The sequence below is a fragment of the Carcharodon carcharias genome, chromosome 2 (assembly GCF_017639515.1).
Source record: "Carcharodon carcharias isolate sCarCar2 chromosome 2, sCarCar2.pri, whole genome shotgun sequence".
Taxonomy (NCBI): domain Eukaryota; kingdom Metazoa; phylum Chordata; class Chondrichthyes; order Lamniformes; family Lamnidae; genus Carcharodon; species Carcharodon carcharias.
The window spans coordinates 232,807,541-232,827,719 of record NC_054468.1 but is presented as its reverse complement, the minus strand read 5'-3'; the positions used below and the strand labels follow the sequence as shown (position 1 = coordinate 232,827,719).

General features: G+C 46.0%; 1 protein-coding gene across 2 annotated transcripts in view; it reads left to right on the top strand.

The window, feature by feature from the left end:
• The first annotated feature begins 9,772 nt into the window (after nt 1-9,772).
• Nucleotides 9,773-20,179, top strand: part of LOC121274700 — a 25,929-nt gene continuing 15,522 nt past the window's right edge. Inside the window, exon 1 of one of the 2 annotated variants that reach the window (XM_041182027.1) lies at nt 9,773-9,898. The gene's annotated coding sequence lies outside the window, so the exon portion shown is untranslated. The remainder of the gene's footprint in view (nt 9,899-20,179) is intronic. The other variant, XM_041182020.1, reaches the window with a different exon arrangement.

The following is a 20,179-nucleotide window of genomic DNA, read 5'->3' as shown; positions in this document are numbered from 1 at the left end:
AGGCGCAGCAGAGGGCGGGAAATTGGAGTTGAGGCCGAAATGAGATCAGCCATGATCGTATTGAATGGCGGGGCAGGCTCGAGGGGCTGAATTACCTACTCCTGCTCCTAGTTCTTATGTTCTTAAGTTCTTATGTTCTTTTTGGATGGTGGCGAAGGCTTCAAGTCTTCTCTCACATCGACCTTGTTCCTATGTGGGCTCTCAATTCCCAGAGTGAGCTCACTCACAGGGTCCCATGGACCAAAGCAGAGATAATGGCCTGGCAACTTATGAGGCCAGAATGCGAAAGTGTGAATGGAGGACTCGTTCTCCCTGCGAGGGGGTAGACATCCCCTGAGATGAAAGGGAACGGCATTGACGGCCAGGAGAGATGTGGCCATGTTCCCTCCCTGAACTTTACTCTTCCTGGAACCTGTCAGCCATTAAAGTGTCACGGGCACATCTCCCATGTCTTCCTTCCTCCATGGCGTGTTCGCGCTCATACTGACCCTCAGCAGCTCCCTGAGGATCCCGGGCCTTTGGACCTTCATCCTCCGATGAGCCCTCATCCTCCATCAGTTCATCCTCTAGCAGGGGGTCACCTCTTTGCATAGCCAGATTGTGAAGGAAGCAACACACTGTGATGATGCGGGAAACCCTGTCGGAAGTGTATCGGAGTGAGATACCTGAGCGGTCCAAGCACCTGATGCGCATCTTCAGAAGCCCTGTGGTCTGCTCTGTAAGGGAGTGTGTGGAGCTGTGAGCAGTGTTGTACCTCCCCTCGGAACGACTCTGAAGGTGACGCACTGGTGTCATCAGCCAGTGCTTCAGTGGGTACCTCTTATCCCCAAGCAGCCATCCCTGCAGAGGTAATGGCCCCTCGAAAATCTCAGGCACCTAGGAGTGCCTCATGTGAAAGAAGGCCCCTCTGACAGTGTGGCACCCTCTCAGTACTGCGATGGGAGTGTCTACCTGCGCTCTGTGCTTAAAGTTCTGGCGTGAGACTGGAATGCACAACTTTCTGTCTCAGACAAGAGGGCTACCCACGACACAGCTGACACCCATTCATTACGACCCCACTGGTGCGTGTGTACTCTGAAACTCTGAGCAAATGAAAGCAAACACACAAAGACATTTAACTGTGACCAAGATCCCACAAACAGGCAATGAGTGAAATAAATGATTCAGCAATTTCGGGTGGTTTTGGTTGGGAGAGGAATGTTGGCCAGGACACTGGAGGAACTCCCTGCTTCCTGAGTACTCATGAGCTCTTTATAGCATCACTTAAACAGACGACTTGCCTGCTAAGGATTCGCAGCATCTTCTGATTCTACTTCGTAAATTCTAGTACCTGCAGCATTTTGCTTCAGTCCTCAATGCAGTGTTTATATGTGAGTGTGTGTGTGTGTGTATGTGGATATGCATGAGTGTGTGTTTTTGGGAGAGTATGTGCATATGTGAGACAGTGTGTGTGTGTTTGCGTGTGTGTGGATATGTGCTTGTGCGTGTGTGTTTAGGAGAGTGTGTGTGAGTCTGCGTGTGCATGTGTGTGAGTGTGCATGTGTGTTTAGGAGAGTGTGTGTGAGTGTGCGTGTGTGTTTAGGAGAGTGTGTGTGAGTCTGCGTGTGCATGAGTGTACATGTGTGTTTAGGAGAGTGTGTGTGAGTGTGCATGTGTGTGAGTGTGTGTGTTTAGGAGAGTGTGTGTGAGTGTGCATGTGTGTGAGTGTACGTGTGTGTTTAGGAGAGTGTGTGTGACTGTGCGAGTGTGAGTGAGTGTGCGTGTGTGTGAGTGTGTGTGTGTGAGTGTGCGTGTGTGTGAGTGTGTGTGTGTGTTTAGGAGAGTGTGTGTGAGTGTGCGTGTGTGTGAGTGTGTGTGTGTTTAGGAGAGTGTGTGTGTGTGAGTGTACGTGTGTGTTTAGGAGAGTGTGTGTGAGTGTGCGTGTGTGTGTGTGAGAGTGTGTGTGTGTGAGTGTACGTGTGTGTTTAGGAGAGTGTGTGTGAGTGTGCGTGTGTGTGAGTGTGTGTGTGTGTTTAGGAGAGTGTGTGTGAGTGTGCGTGTGTGTGAGTGTGTGTGTGTGTTTAGGAGAGTGTGTGTGTGTGAGTGTACGTGTGTGTTTAGGAGAGTGTGTGTGAGTGTGCGTGTGTGTGAGTGTGTGTGTGTGAGTGTACGTGTGTGTTTAGGAGAGTGTGTGTGACTGTGCGAGTTTGTGAGTGTGTGTGTGTGTGAGTGCACGTGTGTGTTTAGGAGAGTGTGTGACTGTGCGAATTTGTGAGTGTGTATGAGCATGTGTCAGATACAAAATTTTAAGCAAGCATGAGAAAATTCTGAGCCAGCATTTTATTTTGAACTCCTGTTTCTAATTTACTCAAACCAGCCACAATTCAATCTGGTCAAATTTCCAGAAAATTGAAACCAGTTGAACCTGGGTTTGTTGAACTTGTACTGGAACTGAGAAGCAAAGGGTTTACTGTACACGCTGTGAAGAAGGAAACAGGGCGTGTGCTGCACATCACCACAGCAAGGAGTCTTGCAGCAATCGGAGTTAATCCCCTTTCATTCTCCGCACCACAAGAGTGAAAAAACACAATGTGTACAGTCTGGAAACAGTGATGTTGACTGATAAGTTAAAGTGATCAATCTCCAGGACGCTGCCAGGTGCAACACTGGAGAAATATCTTTGGGGCATTTAAAAAGTTTGTCCTTGTTTCATTTTCTTTGAACAGATACTCTTTTTACCCGATATAATAAAATGAAAATGGGAAAAAGAGGCTGTCTGGCTGACAGTCAAAGTCTGTTTGCTTTCCAATTGGTGTAGGAAGGCGATGCGTCATGAGGATAAATGTTTTGGCTGACTAATAGCTGGAATGTGGGCTCAAGTCATGTGATGTGAATACACTTAATCACAGTTGGGGCGGTAAAGGATGACAGATCCTGTGGTGGGCGGGTAATTGCCTCAGTATAATAACACTCAGGTAGTGATGGTCACCATCCACCCGTGGGTGTCTTCCTGGGGTCCAGTTTCAGAGCTGCATGTTTCTCCTGAACTTTAAACTGAGGTCCTTGCCTCCTCTTTAGGATGGATGTAAAAGATCCCACAGCGCTATGTTGAAGAAGAGCAGGGGAGAAATCCCCAGTGTCCTCAGCTAACATCACTGAAACTCATTGCTGCTTTGGGATCTTGCTGTGCATTAAGCAATTGCTATGTTTTCTAGGTTACAACAGTGACTGCACTTCATTACTACATCACTGGCTGAAAAGTTCTTTGGGATGTCCTGAGGTAGTGAAAAGTGCTATATGAATGCACAGCTTTCTTTCCTCTTGTTCTTTATCATCCAAATGTTTGTTCTTCAATTGCAAGTCAGTTGGTTAGTGTGAGCAAACTATCTGACCTTTGCAAAGAGTCACAGTTGAGTCTTAAATGGCCTCACTGGCCAATGGGTAACTTCTTGCACAGATAATAGGGACACAGCAGCCTCTAACTCATCTTAAATGCAACAACTTGCATTTATATAGCACCTTTAACATAGTAAACCATCCCAAGCTGCTTCAGAGCAGTGTTAACAGACAGAAACAAACAGGGCAGGAAGTAGCACTTAAGTGGCCGTTAATTGACAGCTTATGGTCCTGAGTTGGGGCAAGAGCAGCTGGGCATCAGTTGGCCCCGCCCACCCAAATGTAAAAGTGCAGCGAGGTCCTGGGTGGGCAAGTAGGTGGTAGGAAAGTTATCTGCAGAACTGTGCAGACTCCTCCACCTGTAAACCCATCTGCGGAGGGACACAAAAATTCTGACCTTGGCATAAATTGAGATACAGGTAGCAGAGTTTTGGATATGGTTAAGTTGGTGTAAGGTGGAAGGTGGCAGAGCAGCCAAGAGGGTAATAAACTAGTCAAATCCAGAGTAACAAAGGAGTAGATGCGGATCTCAACAACAGCTGGGCTAAGGCAGGGGCAGAGTCAAGTGATGTTATGGAGCTGGAAATACGTAGTTTTGGTGAAGCGCGGAGCTGCAGTTGGAAAGGCATCTTGGGATCAAGTATGTCAACAAGTTCGGGAATAGCCTGGGTCAGCCTCGGTCTGTTGCCAGGGAGAGGGATGGAGTTGGTGGGAAGGGAGCGGAGTTTATGGTGGGGACTGAAAACAATGGCTTTTGTCTTCCCAATACTGGAACATAGGAATATTGGAGCAGGAGTAGGCTATTCAGCCCCTCGAGCCTGCTCTACCATTTAACTAGATCGTGGTTGGTCTTCTACCTTAATGCCACTTACTGCCATTCGTATCTGGAAATCTATCAACCTCTGCTTTGAACATACCTGGTTACTGAGCCTCCACAGTCCTCTAGGGTAGAGAATTCCAAAGATTCACCACCTTCTGAGTGAAGAAATTCCTCCTCATCTCATCCCTAAATGGCCTGCCTCTTATTCTGAGGCTGTCTCTCCTGGTTCCAGAATGCCCCAGCCAAGTGAAAGATCTATCTTGCATCTGCCCTGTTGAGCCCTGTAAGAATTTTGCACACTTCAATGAGAATACTACCAACTGGGTATTTATTCTCTAGAGTTTAGAAGAATGAGAGCTGATCTACTTGAAACATACAAGATTCCCTGATTGAGTGGGTTGGCACTGAGGGCTGGAGTTTCCAGGGACCTTTAAAAAGTTGGGGGGGGGGGACCTGGATCTGGAAGTCCTGCCTCTATTCCAGTAAATCCTATTTTCGCAGGGGGAGGGAGGGAACTCAACAGGGCTATTTGAACTTAATGATGAGTTCAAACAGACCTCAATTTCACTGCAACAAAGAGTCTTATCCTGCAGTGTGGGAGCTATGGACCTTCAGAAAAGAAAGGGGGCTTGACAGCGTAAATGCTGAGAAATTGTTTTTCCTTGTGGGAAAGTCTAGGACCAGAGGGCATAATCTCAGAGTAAGGGGGGATGCCCATTTAAGACAGAGATGAGGAGGATTTTTTTCTCCCAGAGGGTAGTGAATCTGTAGAATTCTTTACTACAGAGGGCTGTAGAAGTTGGGTTGTTAAGTATATTCAAGGCTGAGGTAGATAGATTTTTAATCAATAAGGGAATAAAGGGTCATTGGGAAAAGGCAGGAAAGTGGAGTTGAGGATTCAGATCAGCCATGATCTCATTGAATGGCAGAGCAGACTTGATAGGCTGAATGGTCTTATGGTCATTTGTGCTCTTGGAGGGTAGTTAAGGGCTGTAGAACTGTCAAGTTATTTAAAAGGCCAGCCCTTTAAAAAATTGAAATAAAGCTGCCTGACCTTGTCTGTGTGGGTTGAAAAATATATTTTCTAGTAATTTCAATAGCTGTTTGTTGAGATAAACCTAAGTGCTATCATTATAAAGGCTTGGCTGCTGTTCACAACCTATAATTATCATAGTGGGGGGCTATAAGTTCACAGTTTGATTGAAAACTCAAAGCGGTTATTAAAGGATTAGCTGTCTCTGATGTGCAGTAATGAATACAAATGCTTACTTCTAAGGGATTAAGTACTTAAGGATATTTAAATGTATTGAGTGGGCTTTCATGAATGGGTCTTTTTTATATAGTGAATTCTACAATAAATATTTAGAACTTTATTTTATCTCAGCATGGATCGTGAGGTCTGCCCATGGTGGATACTGGGTAAGTTGGCAAGAAGGATGTAAGGGCAAAGGATGGTGGGCACGCGTCATGAGTTTGCATGGATTTGCACTAAGTTGGCAAAGGGACTATGAGGACCCACGGGGATGGGTAGGGGTTCATGAGTTGGCATATATGGACATGGGGAGTTAGCGGAGGGGGGTTGAGAGAGTGTGAGTGGTGAGGGCTAGAGGGCTCAATCGCTAACAAAACAATTTGGTCAAGTCCCAGAGAACCAAGGTGGACCTTTTAACCAGCCTGCCTCGCATTCATTGTTGGGTCAGGCTTCAGGGCTGCAGGAGACCCTGGGCTTCTCCTACTCTCATCCCATTCTGGCCGTGGACAGAATTTTACACTGGTTGTGTGGGTGTGTGCCCAGCCCAACAGCACGTGAAATCACCCAAGAAGACGTCAGGGTGGTGCCTGGTATCATTGGGCACTCACGTCATATTTTGCTAAGCGGGCATATTGTGCAAGTCAGAGGCTCACCCACCAACAATTAAACGGGCAACTAATTCTGTTAAGGGAGCAATTGAAATCAATTTTTTTTGTGGCCCATCCACTTATACAGTTGGCAGACGGGCCAATCGACCAGGCGGCCTTTACATTTCCGCTGACACCTCGATCCAGGGTGGGGTGAAATGTCCGGGTGAAATATAATAAAGAAAAGATATCTGGGGACTGATGTTTTTTTATTGAGTTCTGCTGTCAGGTGCTGGAATGTGCTGCATAGATACAGCTTGGTGCATTTTTTTCTTGTCATTTAATCTGTCCAGCTCTCTTTCCGCCACCCCACCCACCCCCCGACAGCACTGAGGCTTTCTCAGTGGGTGTTTCACACTGGCTGCCCACTAATTGGCCAGCCAGCAGGAAGTTGCATTCAGACAGAAGCGCATTTCACATCCGCTTCCGGGCCCACCGATCGCGTTCACCTGAGGAACGTAAGATTCTGGCCCATGATTCCTTCCGGGGACTTCACAGGTCCATTGGGTCCATCCCTGCCACCACCTGTCCCGCTCAGTTTATTCCCAGCCATTGGCTCAGATCATTCCTTTGGGAATCATGGACAGTGTATGCTATAAGGCCTTATGCCTGTTTCCCCCTCACCCTGTCTCAATGCTCAATCCAGGGCGTTGGATTTTGTACCTTTTATACCCGGCCACAGTCTTTATTGAGAAAATGCCTGTCTTCCAGCAATTATATTGTTGTTTAATCTAAATAAAGATCCTTCCATAGGGAATAAAATTGCTTTTAGCCACACTGGTTGATTTTCGTGTCTAACTGAGATCTAAAAAAACAGAGAAAGAGAAGAAAGAGAGAGAGAGAAACAAGGAAAGACAGTGAAAGAGGGAGAAGCAGTAGGAAAGGAACAGATAGAGAGAGAGAGAAAGAACGAGATGGGGACAAAAAAAGAGGGTGAGACTGACAGAGAGGGAGAGAGAGAGACAGAGAGAGAGAGACAAAAGGTAAAGAGACAGTGAAACAGTGAGAGTGAGAGAAAAAGAGGGAGAAAGTCGGAAATAGAGTGAGGCAGAGAGAGATGGGGAAGGACACAAGTATAGCTAAATGAAATGTTATGGAACAAATCCATGATTGAGTCCAACTGAATCTATAGATGAATGAATTGTTTGGGCTGAATGACCTGTTTCTGTGTTGTATATCCCATGTAAACTAATAGGAGAAGGGATTTACCGCCTCTTGTTAATGGGATGTGGGTGTGCCTGGAAAGGCCAGCACTTATTGCCTACCACGAGCTACTGTGAGAAGGTGGCAGTGAGCTGCCTTCTTAAAATGCTCAGTAGATGCATCTACAGCGCTGTAAGAAACGGAGTTCCAGGATTTTGATCCAGCAAGAGTGAAGGAACAATGATGTAGTTCCAAGTCAAGTTGATGCGTGACTTGGGGCAGAATTTTCTAGCTCCCCTGTGGTGGGTTTAATGGCAGCCAGGGGAGGAAGTTGTGGCAGGAACCAAAAAAATTGGTTTCCCTCAGGCGAAAAACCGGGGCAGGAACATGTGCTCCAACCCGTCATTGGTGAGTCACCATTCCTGCCAGAGGACTCTGTTAACTGTTTTACACCCCATTAACGGGATGTAGATGAAGGCCCAACCGGAATCCTCAACCCCTTTATTATTTTCTACGCCGCCGATGGGATATCACTAAGTTCCGGAACGTGTCCAGACCATTGTGGCATGCACATGTTGGACTTACCTGCAGGAAGGCTTGGGGCAGCTTGTGGAGATCGGAAGGGAAGATGGAGGCCTCCAGCGACGGAGGATCCTGGGGCACTATGTACAGCAGTGGGGGGTGGGGGGGGTGGTGTGGAGCATCCACCAGGAGTGCCTTCGAGCTGCAGCAGCTTCCAAGAGGTGGATCCTCTATTTTCAGGGCCTTCCAGCAGGTGGATCTTTCTGTTCAATGGTGGGTAAGTTGATATTCAAATGCCTTTTAAATACAATGCCCTGATATGGATATGGATATGACCTATCCAACCTGCCCCACTGCGCAAAAAGTCGGGAAACTCCTGAGTCCATAATTAACTAGGCCAGTGTTGCCCGATATGATGCGAATTCCAACCAGACTCTGCAGCGAGAAATTCTCCTCCTTCCTGCCCCCACCAAGGAACTTAGCCCCGGGATGGTTGGCGTTGATGGTGTTCCCATGATGTTGTTTTCTTGTTGATGGAGGTTGTGGATCCAGTACATTCAGTCAAACAGATCTGAATCTACTACTGCATTGGATCCTGTAGATGGTACACATCACAGCAACTGTGAATCAACTAGAATGGTGAGAATTCATCACAGTCCTGACTTGAACCATATAGATGGTGGAAAGGCTTTGAGGGGTCAGAAGATGAGATACTCACTGCAAAATACCTAGTCTCTGACTTATTCTTCTATCCACTCTGCCAGTGTGGGGGTCCAATTAAACTTCTTGCCAATGGTGACCCCCGAGATGTTGGTGGTGATAGAGTCAGCACTGACAGTGCTGTTAAAGCTGTGACTTTGGTGGGTACCATGGTCTCATATATTCCTTTTGCTTTTGAAGGGATATTGACCATTGTATCTTAATCAGCTTCTTTCTGCTATGTTGTACTTTGAGTCCTGACGAAGCAGCAGCCATTTTGTGTAGACTGCTGCCACAGAATTCTACTCTGGTGAGATCAGAATTGTGGAGCCACTGATGATAACCCCCTAAACCCATTTGATGAAATCAGATGCATGTAATTACTCAAAACATGTCCTCAGTTCTAAAATCAGACCTGAGGCATATGCTTTCATCACTGACTCAGGCTAGTGCCAGGGTCCATTGGAAATGACATATAGCTCTACAGATCTAACATTCTTGTATTAGTCCATAGGATATGCACTTCGTGGCAAGGCCAGCATTTATTGCCCATCCCTAATTGCTCTTGAGAAGGTGATGGTGAGCAGCCTTCTTGAACCGCTGCAGTCCATGTGGTATAGGTACACCCACAGTGCTGTTAGGGAGGGAGTTCCAGTGACAGTGAAGGAACAGTGATATAGTTCCTAGTCAAGTTGGAGGAAGGAGGGAGTGGGGAGGAAAGGAGGAAGAGATGACGGAAGGAGGAACAGAGTGAGAAAGGGAAGGAGAGAGAAGCAGGAAGGAAAAACGTTAAGATGTTGTTTATTGCCATTCTAATCCCTGTGTATAAATGATTCAGAAGGAATCAGACAGGAGCATTGAAGAGCAGCATTATATACTACTCACAAAAATCCCAAAACACTTATCATGAATTACTTTTAGAAAGTGCAGTGAACCTGAGTCAAAGTGTGCACAGCAAGACCCCGTCCATAGCTATGAGGTGAAGGGATAGCTTGTCTGCTGTTGGCAAGGTTGGGTGCGAGGAATAATAAGGAAATGAGAGAGGGGATATTGCAGGAGGGAGAAGGGAAGGCCTGGTTCAGTAAGTTTCCAGACCCACGCAGGCCTCTTTGATCCTTCAATGACCCTACAGCCTACCCTACTTGACAAACCCTAGTAGAGATGTGGAGTTTTGTTGGAGAGGAACAGGCTTCTTTCCTCGAGCTGAATTAGCCTAACTCCGCCCATGGGTTGTGATGTATTTTGCAGAGGTACTGCCCCACCATCCACCCAGATATAAAAATCAACATCATCTGACTTCTTAGCCAGATATTCCTCAGCAGCAACAGCTACCATTCACAGCAAACTACCTTCCCTGTCTGTGTCCAGTTCACAGTGTAAGATAGGCTGCTCACTGCTGTTCAGAAGACAAGTTAACGTGACATTTTTCACCTCCACACGGTAAGCAATTTTAGAGAATCCTTTCTCACCTAAATTAATTCCAAAAAGAGAAAATACATTGGGATGTGAATTTATTCCAAGCTGTTTTAGTTATGGAGATTAATCTTTTCGATTAAAATCTGTTGTCTTCAATGTTGTTGCTGTGTGAAGTAAACGTTTGTTCCCTGACCGTTGAAGGCGTGACTCACACTTTGACTGGACACGTGTTTATATATGTGTTCCCCCCAAATCACACAGGCTCTGTGTGTGTATGAGTTCCAGTCCTAGTTTAGTGTGTGCTGTGGGTGTGAGTTATCAACTTTAAACTGGGTGAGAAGGAGAAAAGTTTCCCTCGAACAGAGTATTGTCAAACATTTGAAAGGAAGTGTCCAGTTTGGAATGAGTGTTAGCTCATTTTGTAACTAGTAATACTCTATAAACTCCCCTCATTGTTACAAACCCATCCACAGTCTTCTCTGAATTGAGTTCAATATGAAAGAAAATTAGTTCTGAATTTTGTCTCTGAACTGATTGTTAGCAATAGTGACGTGAATTTGGAACTGACTGCATCATCAGGGAGTGTTTTGGTTTCATTGAGGTCACTCCTGAGCATCGCAAGCTTTTCTCTGCAGTAATGATGATAGAAGAGACATCTTTTCTCTGAGTGAAAAGATGTGTTTGGGAAATATAAGACTAACTTTACGTGTACCTTCAGTGCAAACGCCTGTTTCCATAGTTACTATGCATTGCTCCCTTCAGTTCATCCCAATGGTCAGTCCATTAGTGAGCTGCTCACACAGCCCTGAGAGAAAGCCTCTTATCAAGCATTGGGCTGCATGGGTTATATTGGGAAGTTTATTATCCTTGTGTCTATTGATTGTATTTATGTAGAAGTCAGTATGGAGCTGACAGTGAGACTTTCAATAACATATCCTCACAGCTGAGAATTACACAGTGTTACACAGGAATTACAATATTACAAAATAGAAACAGATCATCCAGTCCATGTTTGGATTTATCCTCCACACAAGCAATATCCTCATCCCATGTGCCTGCTCCTATTCCCATATCCCTCTCTTCCCTTTTCCTTCAATCACCTCTCTGACCCAGCCTGGCCTGGTCTCTGCTTCAATCAGTAACTCCAGTTTCACAGATTCACAACCCTCCATATAAAAGAGCTCTGCTGTTTTCTGTCTTAAATCTTCCTCACTTTACTTTCTATCTCTGTCCTTTCCCGGCTACAGGATTAAATATACACTCTGTCTGCTGATCAAGTGTTTAAAACTTCAGGGACAAAATCTACAAGGAAATTGATTGTGTTGAATGGGAAACCATCTCACTGCACTGTCCAATCAGACAGCCCCAAATACGAATAATTATAGCACAGCACTAAAGGGTGATCCCCATTCCTCCACCCCAACACCCCTACCACGTTGTCTCTATGGCAACTCAGCCATACTAGTTTTCCATTCAGATCTTTGGAAAATGGAAGTACACTCCCTCTCTCTTACAGCATTCCCACTGGACTGTTGTGGACACAGTGTAACCCCAGTGACATACCCTCTATCCAGTGTAACTGACCATCAAGGGTGGCCCCAGAGATTCGGGTGCTCCTCCTTCTCCACCTACCCCACACAAAAAAAATGTTCCATTTGTTACTTATTAAAGTAGCAAAACATCCCAAAATACTTCACCGAAGTGATTATCTAACAAAATTTGACACTGAGCCACATAAGGAGACATAAAAATATCAAAAGCTTGGTCAAAGAGGTAATTTTTCAGGAGCATCTTAACATAGGAACATAGGATTTAGGAGCAGGTGTAGGTTTTGAGAAGGAGAGAGAGGTTCAGAGGTGGAGAGAGAGGGAATTCCATTGCTGAAAACAGATTGAAAATCAGGAATGTCCCAGGTCAGAATTAGATGAATGCAGAAACCTTGGAGAGTTGAAGGGCCGGAGGATTTTACAGAGTTAGGGCAGGGCAGGACCATGGTGGGATTTAAAAACAAAGATGAGAATTTTAAAATTTGTAGATACTGATTTGCCTGGAATATAAATGCATGAGGTGGTGGCACAGTGATATACAGTCGGGAGGGAGTTGCCCTGGGAGTCCTCAATATCCACTCCGGATCCTATGAAGTCTCATGGCATCAGGTCAAATGTGGGCAAGGAAACCTCCTGCTGATTACCACGTACCGCCCTCCCTCAGCTGGTGAATCAGTGCTCCTCCATGTTGAACACCACTTGGAGGAAGCACTGAGAGTGGCAAGGGCGCAGAATGTACTCTGGGTGGGGGACTTCAATGTCCATCACCAAGAGTGGCTCGGTAGCACCACTACTGACCAAGCTGGCCAAGTCCTAAAGGACATAGCTGCTAGACCGGGTCTGCGGCAGGTGGTGAGGGAACCAACAAGAGGAAAAATCATATTTGACCTCATCCTCACCAACCTGCCTGCCACAGATACATCTGTCCATGACAGTATCGGTGGGAGTGACAACCGCACAGTCATTGTGGAGACGAAGACCCACCTTCACATTGAGGATACCCTCCATCGTGTTGTGTGGCGCTATCACCGTGCTAAATGGGATAGACTTCGAACAGATCTAGCAACTCAAGACTGGGCAGCTATGAGGCACTGAGGGCCATCAGCAGCAGCAGAATTGTACTCAAACACAATCTGTAACCTCATGGCCCGGCATATCCCCCACTCTACCATTACCATCAAGCCTGGTTCAATGAAGAGTGCAGGAGGGCATGTCAGGAGCAGCACCAGGCATACCTAAAAATGAGGTGTCAACCTGGTGAAGCTATAACACAGAACTGCTTGCGTGCCAAACAGCATAAGCAGCAAGTGATAGACAGAGCTAAGTGATTCCACAACCAACGGATCAGATCTAAGCTCTGCAGTCCTGCCACATCCAGTCGTGAATGGTGGTGGACATTTAAACAGAAGGAGGAGGCTCCACAAATATCCCCCTCCTCAATGATGGAGGAGCCCAGCACATCAGTGCAAAAGGTAAGGCTGAAACATTTGCAACAATCTTTAGCTAGAAGCGCCGAGTGGATGATCTGTCTCTGCCTCTTTGGAGGTCCCCAGCATCACAGATGCCAGTCTGCAGCCAATTCGGATCACTCCATGTGACATCAAGAAACATCTGAAGGCATTGGATACTGCAAAGCCTATGGGCCCTGACTATATTCCAGCAATAGTTCTGAAGACTTGTGCTCCAGAACTTGCTGTGCCCCTAGCCAAGCTGTTCCAGTACAGCTACAACACTGGCATCTACCCGGCTATGTGGAAAACTGCCCAGGTATGTGCTGTACACAAAAAGCAGGACAAATCCAACCCGACCAATTACCTCCCCATCGGTCTACTCTCCATCATCAGTAAAGTAATGGAAGGGGTCATCAACTGTGTTATCAAGCGGCACTTGCTTAGCAATAACCTGCTCACTGATGCACAATTTGGGTTCTGCCAGGGCCACTCAGCTCCTGACCTCATTACAGCCTTGGTTCAAACATGCACCAAAGAGCAGAAATCCAGGGGTGAGGGGAGAGTGACTGCCCTTCACATCAAGGCAGCATTTGACTGAGTGTGGCATCAAGGAGCCCCAGCAAAACTGGAGTCAATGGGATTCAGGGGGAAAACTCTCCACTGGTTGGAGTCATACCAAGCACAAAGGAAGATGGTTGTGGTTGTTGGAGGTCACATCCCGTGAATGAATTTTTAAAAAAAAAATCAAGTGACCATTCCCAGAACAGCATTGGCAATCCCCTGTACATGTCTCTCGACAAACCTTGTGGTAAATGGAGAGCGGTTACATTGGATTTGCCTTGGGAATTACACTGATGTTATACAAGGAATTATGTTACCTCAGAAATCTGTTGGAATGTAATATAGAGGAGGAATTCTACTCAGAATCCTCAGGTGTCTATAATAGTTAATCTGTGCAGCATATTCTATTATCTGCAGATTCATTTGATGTCTTGTTTGTTAAGTGTAACGTTTTAGCAAATGTAAAAGGTTTCGTTTCTATTTCCTCAGTCCAGACTGGAAGGAATGCTGAGGTTATCAACAAAAAGGGACAACCATTTCTTTAAAATGATCTGAATTATTTGGGTTTGGTTTTGAAGGGGTGAAAGTGAGGAGCATCACTGAATTCACAGGTATCAGTGCAACTTGATTACTTTGGTCTCAAAAGCCAAACAATTTCTGAATTTTGAAACTTTAACAAGGAATTATCTGTGAGAAGTTATGGAATATGTGGAGCGTTCGGCTGGTGTGAATTACCTCCCATCACAACCCAGAGTCTGACCAGAACAATCATGGAAAACGTTTAATTAAATGGCAACATACAAAGAACTTTCACAAGCCGCTATTGCTTAGTTAAGGAGGGTACTTGATTCAGTCAGCTACCATTGGTGTCTTTTCTTGGCTTTTAGCAACTCTACCCACATATCCATTCCTGCACCTACTACCTCGCCAAATGTGCATCTACCAAGAATAACTATTATAGAGACTTCCACCTTGCACATTAACAAAAAGGTACAAGTCCCTGGAACTATCCTTATTGATGTTTGTATTAATTACCTTTGCATTATCCATGAATTCTTAGATTTGTGATCTTTATACCAGACAATTTTAGGGAAGTACAGTACAAGGTCAATAACTGATTGGTAAGACATTAAATTAAATTAGTCCCCTTGTAAATAGAAAGAAAAAAATACATTTATATCTCACCTTTCACAACCTCCAGACATTTTAAAGTGCTTCACAATGCAATGAAAGGCTCTTAAAGTGTAGACCCTGGTGTAACATAGGAAATGCAGCAGCTGATTTGTGTACAGCAAGCTCCCACAAAAAACAATGCGGTAATACCCAAACAAACTGTTTTTGTGATGTTGTTTGAAAGTTAAATATTGTCCTGTCAGCAGGGTTAACTCCTTTGCAGCTTTCAGATGGGGCCTTTGGTTTACTGTCTCACCTGAAAGGTGGCACCATGGATAGTGCAGCATTCCCTCAGTACTGCAGTGAGACTGTCAAACTGGAGATTTTAAGTTATTGGAGTGGGACATAAGTGAACAATTTTCTGACTCAGCTGAGAGTGCTTCCAACTGACCCATGGCAAACCTGACAAAGAATAGTGACTGTGTTCTGAAGTATTGGCAGTTGATTCAAGTACCTAGTCCCTAAAGGTCTACTTGAGGCAGAGATAAGCAATTCACATCAGCATAAGGGCATTTATAGAGGACAGGCTTTACATTTTAAAAGTGAGATTTTATTATTTAGCCACAGCAGGGTACCCAAGGAAAAAAGAACAGGAGATTCCAATTCTATGAGGACCTTGGACTTGCTGCCACTTCCTGCCAACTATTAACCTGCCAGAGGGCAGAAATGAGGTGGACAGTGTAGCTGCATGTTGCACCACCTTTCCTGGCCTTTCAGCGGGCACAACTGACCCCCCTGACTGGCCATCCTGTTGGGAACCAGGATGGATTTTGCCTTTCTGCAGTGGGCCAGCTGGACTTTGTGTTAAGGTTGCATCAATTGTGGGTATGTAGTCTGTAGACATGAAGAATGTGTGTCAACCACTTGCCCCTTTACCTTCAACCTCTCTACATACCGCCTCTAAAATGCCTCCTCTCTCCATTGCCTCCTTTAATCCCCTTCATTACATTCCCCATCCATATAGCCTCCATTCCCTAATATTTGACTCCTAATTGACACCCACTTCCCCTGCTCCTGGATGTATTATTTCTGCTACTTGACCTCCCAGATAGTCCTAACCCCATTAGCCCCCTCTAGTACAGCCTCTCGCCCACTCTCTGATCCACAGTAATAGGTTATTTTCCTCTTCCAGATCTGCTATCCCCTCGGGTAGACACCTGAATGGCCACAGCCCATGCTCAGCTAAGTCAGTTCTGGGAGTGATGTTTGTACCTTGCAGAAATACCAGAATTCTGGGAGGTTGATGGCTGCAGGCTTTTCCAGAGGATATTCTTGTAGCCCTGTGGAACATATCAAATGAAAGAACTAAATGGCATCAGACCCATTACCCCCAACTGGACACCTTGAGCTGTTCCAGCTGTGGATGATGTGAAACACCTGAGCTCTTCATGTACTTGAGTAATCAGCTGGGGAAATGGAGATGGTTTGTGGCAGGACATTGATTCTGTGTTATTTACTGGGGCGTGGTTCCTATCACTGGTTGTACTGAGCCGGGTCTATATTTTCAAAATGTGTTGGAAACCGGAAAATAAAACTGAAACCATACTAACCACTCGCTGGTTGCGTTTATACCTTGCAGTCAGAAGTTGCACTTGGACACTAGGTTGGGGCTAGCATGTGAGTTGGTGACCCCTCCTCCTCGCTCCAATGGGTGGATTATGGAGAGCCCATAAACTCTCCCACTGTTGAGGGCTTCCCCTCTGTTGGCTTTGTTACACCAATTGCAGGAGCATCTCAGAATGTTAATTGACCTGAGACTCTTCCAACACTTTACACTGTTCTCCAAGGAAAGGGTGTGTAGGTACCAAAGCAGCAAACAACTCATTCTTAAACCAAGTTGACTGCCGTGCCTCGCGAGAGAGGCTTGATAGATTTATTAAAAGGCTTGATATCACTTGGAGAATCTAAATTTGGGCTGGAGGTTGAGATATAATGCACTAAACAAATAAATTCTTAGGAATTAAACTTGGGGCAAATATATTGCCTGCAAAAGAGCGGCCTGTTTTCCCTTCATCCTGCTACCCGAGTGCTCGCTCAGCCCGAATGATGGTGATTTTTGCCATCTTAATAATCAGAAGAACCTGGAGCAGGAAATGCAAATGCCGCACAGTTACAGCAGTGAACAGGCTTGACGGATTGGGGTTAAGTTGCATTGAGATGTGTTATTGGAGCAGAGAGGTTAGCTGTCTCTGAACACATTGCCGGGCCTGGGACCACTTGATGGTGAGAGTAGGAGGTTAGTTCATTCAGCACTGACATTGTCGACTGAAAACTATGAGAAGTCACCAAAAACAACTGTCATCATTGGGAGGAAGTAATAAAGTCAATACTAAGGATAATGTAATAAACAAGACTGTGAGAAAGTATCTCATCCTTGCTCTCAGAAACCTCCCCAGATGTTTTATGCGCCATGAATCAAAGGTTGATAGTTTAGTGGTTATGTTACAGAACTTGTAATCCAGACCAATTATCCAACAAGTGTGATTTCAAATCTAACAACTTGCAATTTGAGAATTTTAATTCAGTTCTCAAAAAATTGGAATTAAATAGCTAGTCGGCATCAGTAAAAGTGACCATGGGCAGAATCTTCTGGTCAGCCTGTGGGGGTAGGCCCCGCACACCGACATGTAAAATGACGCGTGGTGACACCGGGCACGTGTCCCGACATCACCACATGTCGTTCCGATCTTCCGCTCGGTGGGCACACAGCGGAGTCGGCTGCGCACCCACCGACCTGTCAAAGGCCTGTTCAGACCATTAATAAACTAATTAAGTCAATTGTATTGTCAGGGCTGCCCATCCAACCTTAAGGTTGCAGGGGGGGCACGCCAAGAGCCCAGGCGGCCTTCGCATTTTTCATGGAACCTCATCCACGGGCAGGATGCCGTTTCATGAAGGGTTTGTAAATTAAAATAAAAACTTTAATTAAAATTCACAAACACTTCACAGCTCATGTGACACTATCACATGAGGGGACATGTCTAAATTTTTTTCTTCAATGTTTCATACTTAAATTAATCACGGAGCTGCCTCAGGGAGATTTCTGCGCTCTTTCATGCACAGGCCCCGACTCTCCCTCCTCCCCCATCCCCCCCCCCACCACCCCAACCACCGCAGCCCACACAGGTAGCGCTGGGCACTTCCGGGTGCATATCACGCTGGGCAGGCCTTAATTGCCTCCCCCTCCCCCGCGTAAAATGGCAGCACACAGCCAATCACGGGTGGCGATTGGCTCCGCGCCTGCTCCCGACCACCCTGCCCGACTGGGACAAAATTCTCCCCGAAGAAGTCCTCTTCTGTAGTGAAAAAACAACTGGTTCACCAATGTCCTTTGGGGAAGGAAACTTACCGTCTTTTCCCAGTCTGGGCCTTTGTCTGACTCCAACCAAAACCAACATGGTTGGCTTTTAACTGCTGACAAAAGTGACCCCGAAGACACTGAGGCATTTCAAACCTTCACCACATGGACTGCAGTGGTTCACCAAGAAGGGTCACAAACACCTCCTCAGGCCAATGGGCAATAAATGCCATCTTCGCCAGTGATGCTGAGAGTGTTCCCATACAGCTAAATGTGTCAAACAGTGTGCGCATAGCAAGATCTCACCATCCTTCTTGGAGTGAATAATCGGTTTGTTTTTGCTGATGTTGATACCTAGCGCTGTAATGCAGCGGAGGGGGGGGGGGGTAAGATTAGCAGAGACTTGTTAGATTATGGGGTGGAATTTTACACCAGCAGGATTTTATGGCTCCGCCCAAGTCAGTGGGCAGAATTTTGACCTTGGCGGGGGAGACAGGACGGGCGGTGATAGTCGGGAAGCTGAGCACCGCCCGCGATCGAGGCTGGGAGGCGATGTTACGCTGGCGGGGCCAATTCATGCCCGCCCAGCGTGACACATGAGCAGCAGCGCTCAGCACTGCCTGTGCAGGGTGGGGGAGGGGGGCAGGATGGTGAGGAGGGCGAGTGTGAACTCAGTGCATGCAGGCAAGTGCACACCCGAGAAGCTCCCTGAGGCACAGAGCTGTCTCCAGAAGATGAAAAGTTGTCAAAAAAAATAGCAAAGGTTCGAAAAATATTATAAAACACGTCCCCTCATGTGACTTTGTCATGTGAGGCAGGGACATGTTATAAATGATATTTTAAGAAATTTTTATTTTATTTTTATTTGATATTGGATGCCTCATCCCGCCCGTGGATGAGGTTTCCAAAAAAAAAATGCAAAGGCCGCTTGGCCTTTTCGCTTGCCCCCCAACCGTAAGGTTGGATGGGCAGCGGAAAATTTAACTTAATTGATGCTTTAATGGCCTTAACAGGCCTTTTCATTGTCGGTGAGCGCACTGCTGATTCCTGCTCACGCCCACCAACCAAACTATCGCACGACTGGGCGTTGACGTCGGGATGTCTGCCCGACATCATCGCGCGTCATTTCGCCCTGGAGCAGGTCTGGCACAGGCCTTTCCCACCCACCGAGCTGAAAATTCTGCCCCCTGGAGTTTAGAGTGGCTTGCTGCATTTCATCGCCTCATTCCCGCCGCAATGGGGCTGGAAAACTCTGGCCCATGGATTTTCCAACCAGAAACAGAGGGAAGCAGAAGTAAGACCATAAGACCATAAGACGTAGGAGCAGAAACTAGGCCATTCGGCCCATCGAGTCTGCTCCGCCATTCAATCATGGCTGATAAGTTTCTCAACCCCATTCTCCCGCCTTCTTCCCGTAACCTTTGATCCCCTTACCAATCAAGAACCTATCTATCTCGGTCTTAAATACACATCAGCTTTTAAAAAAATAAGTAGGTAAATATTTGAAAAATAAGCATTTTGTTAGGTACTTAGAATTACATAGACTAGAAATAAAGCAAGAAATAGGCCATTCAGCCCAACTCATTGATGCTATTGCTCCACTGAGACTCCTCCCATGCTATTAGCATTCCTTCTATTCCTTTCTACTCCAGGTGTTTATCCGGTTTCAGCTGAAATGTATCTATACAATTCGCCTCAACCATTCCCTGTGGTAGTGAGTTCCACCTTCTCCCCACTCTCTGGGTAAAGAAGTTTCTCCTGAATTCCCTATTGGATTTATTAGCAACTGTCTTATAGTTAGGATCCCCAAAAAATGGAAGTATTTTCTCCCACATCTACCCTTTCAAAACCTTTCATAATTTTAAAGACTCTACCAGATCAGCCCTCAGCCTTGTCTTTTCTAGAAACAAGAGCCCCAGCCTGTTCAGTCTTTCCTGATTGTTATGACCAGTCCAACAGCTTTCAGGCAGAAAGCCTACCTTCTGAACACATCTTTCACTATGGGTGAGAAGATGGACAGGAAAAGCCCCAGGTCTGAGTTGTACTCACTGCCTGTTAGGAACCAGGAATGCACCTGCACTGACCTCATCCACGTGATGGACCTGGTGGCATCAGCTGACCATCTCTTCAGGGACTGCTTCTAAACTTTGCTGTTGTCAGGTTGTTTTAGGAAGTAAGAACAGGAAGGAACCATTCAGCCCCTCAAGTCTGCTCCACCATTCAACGAGAATGGCTGATCTATGCCTCAACTCCATTTACCTGCCTTTGTTCCAAA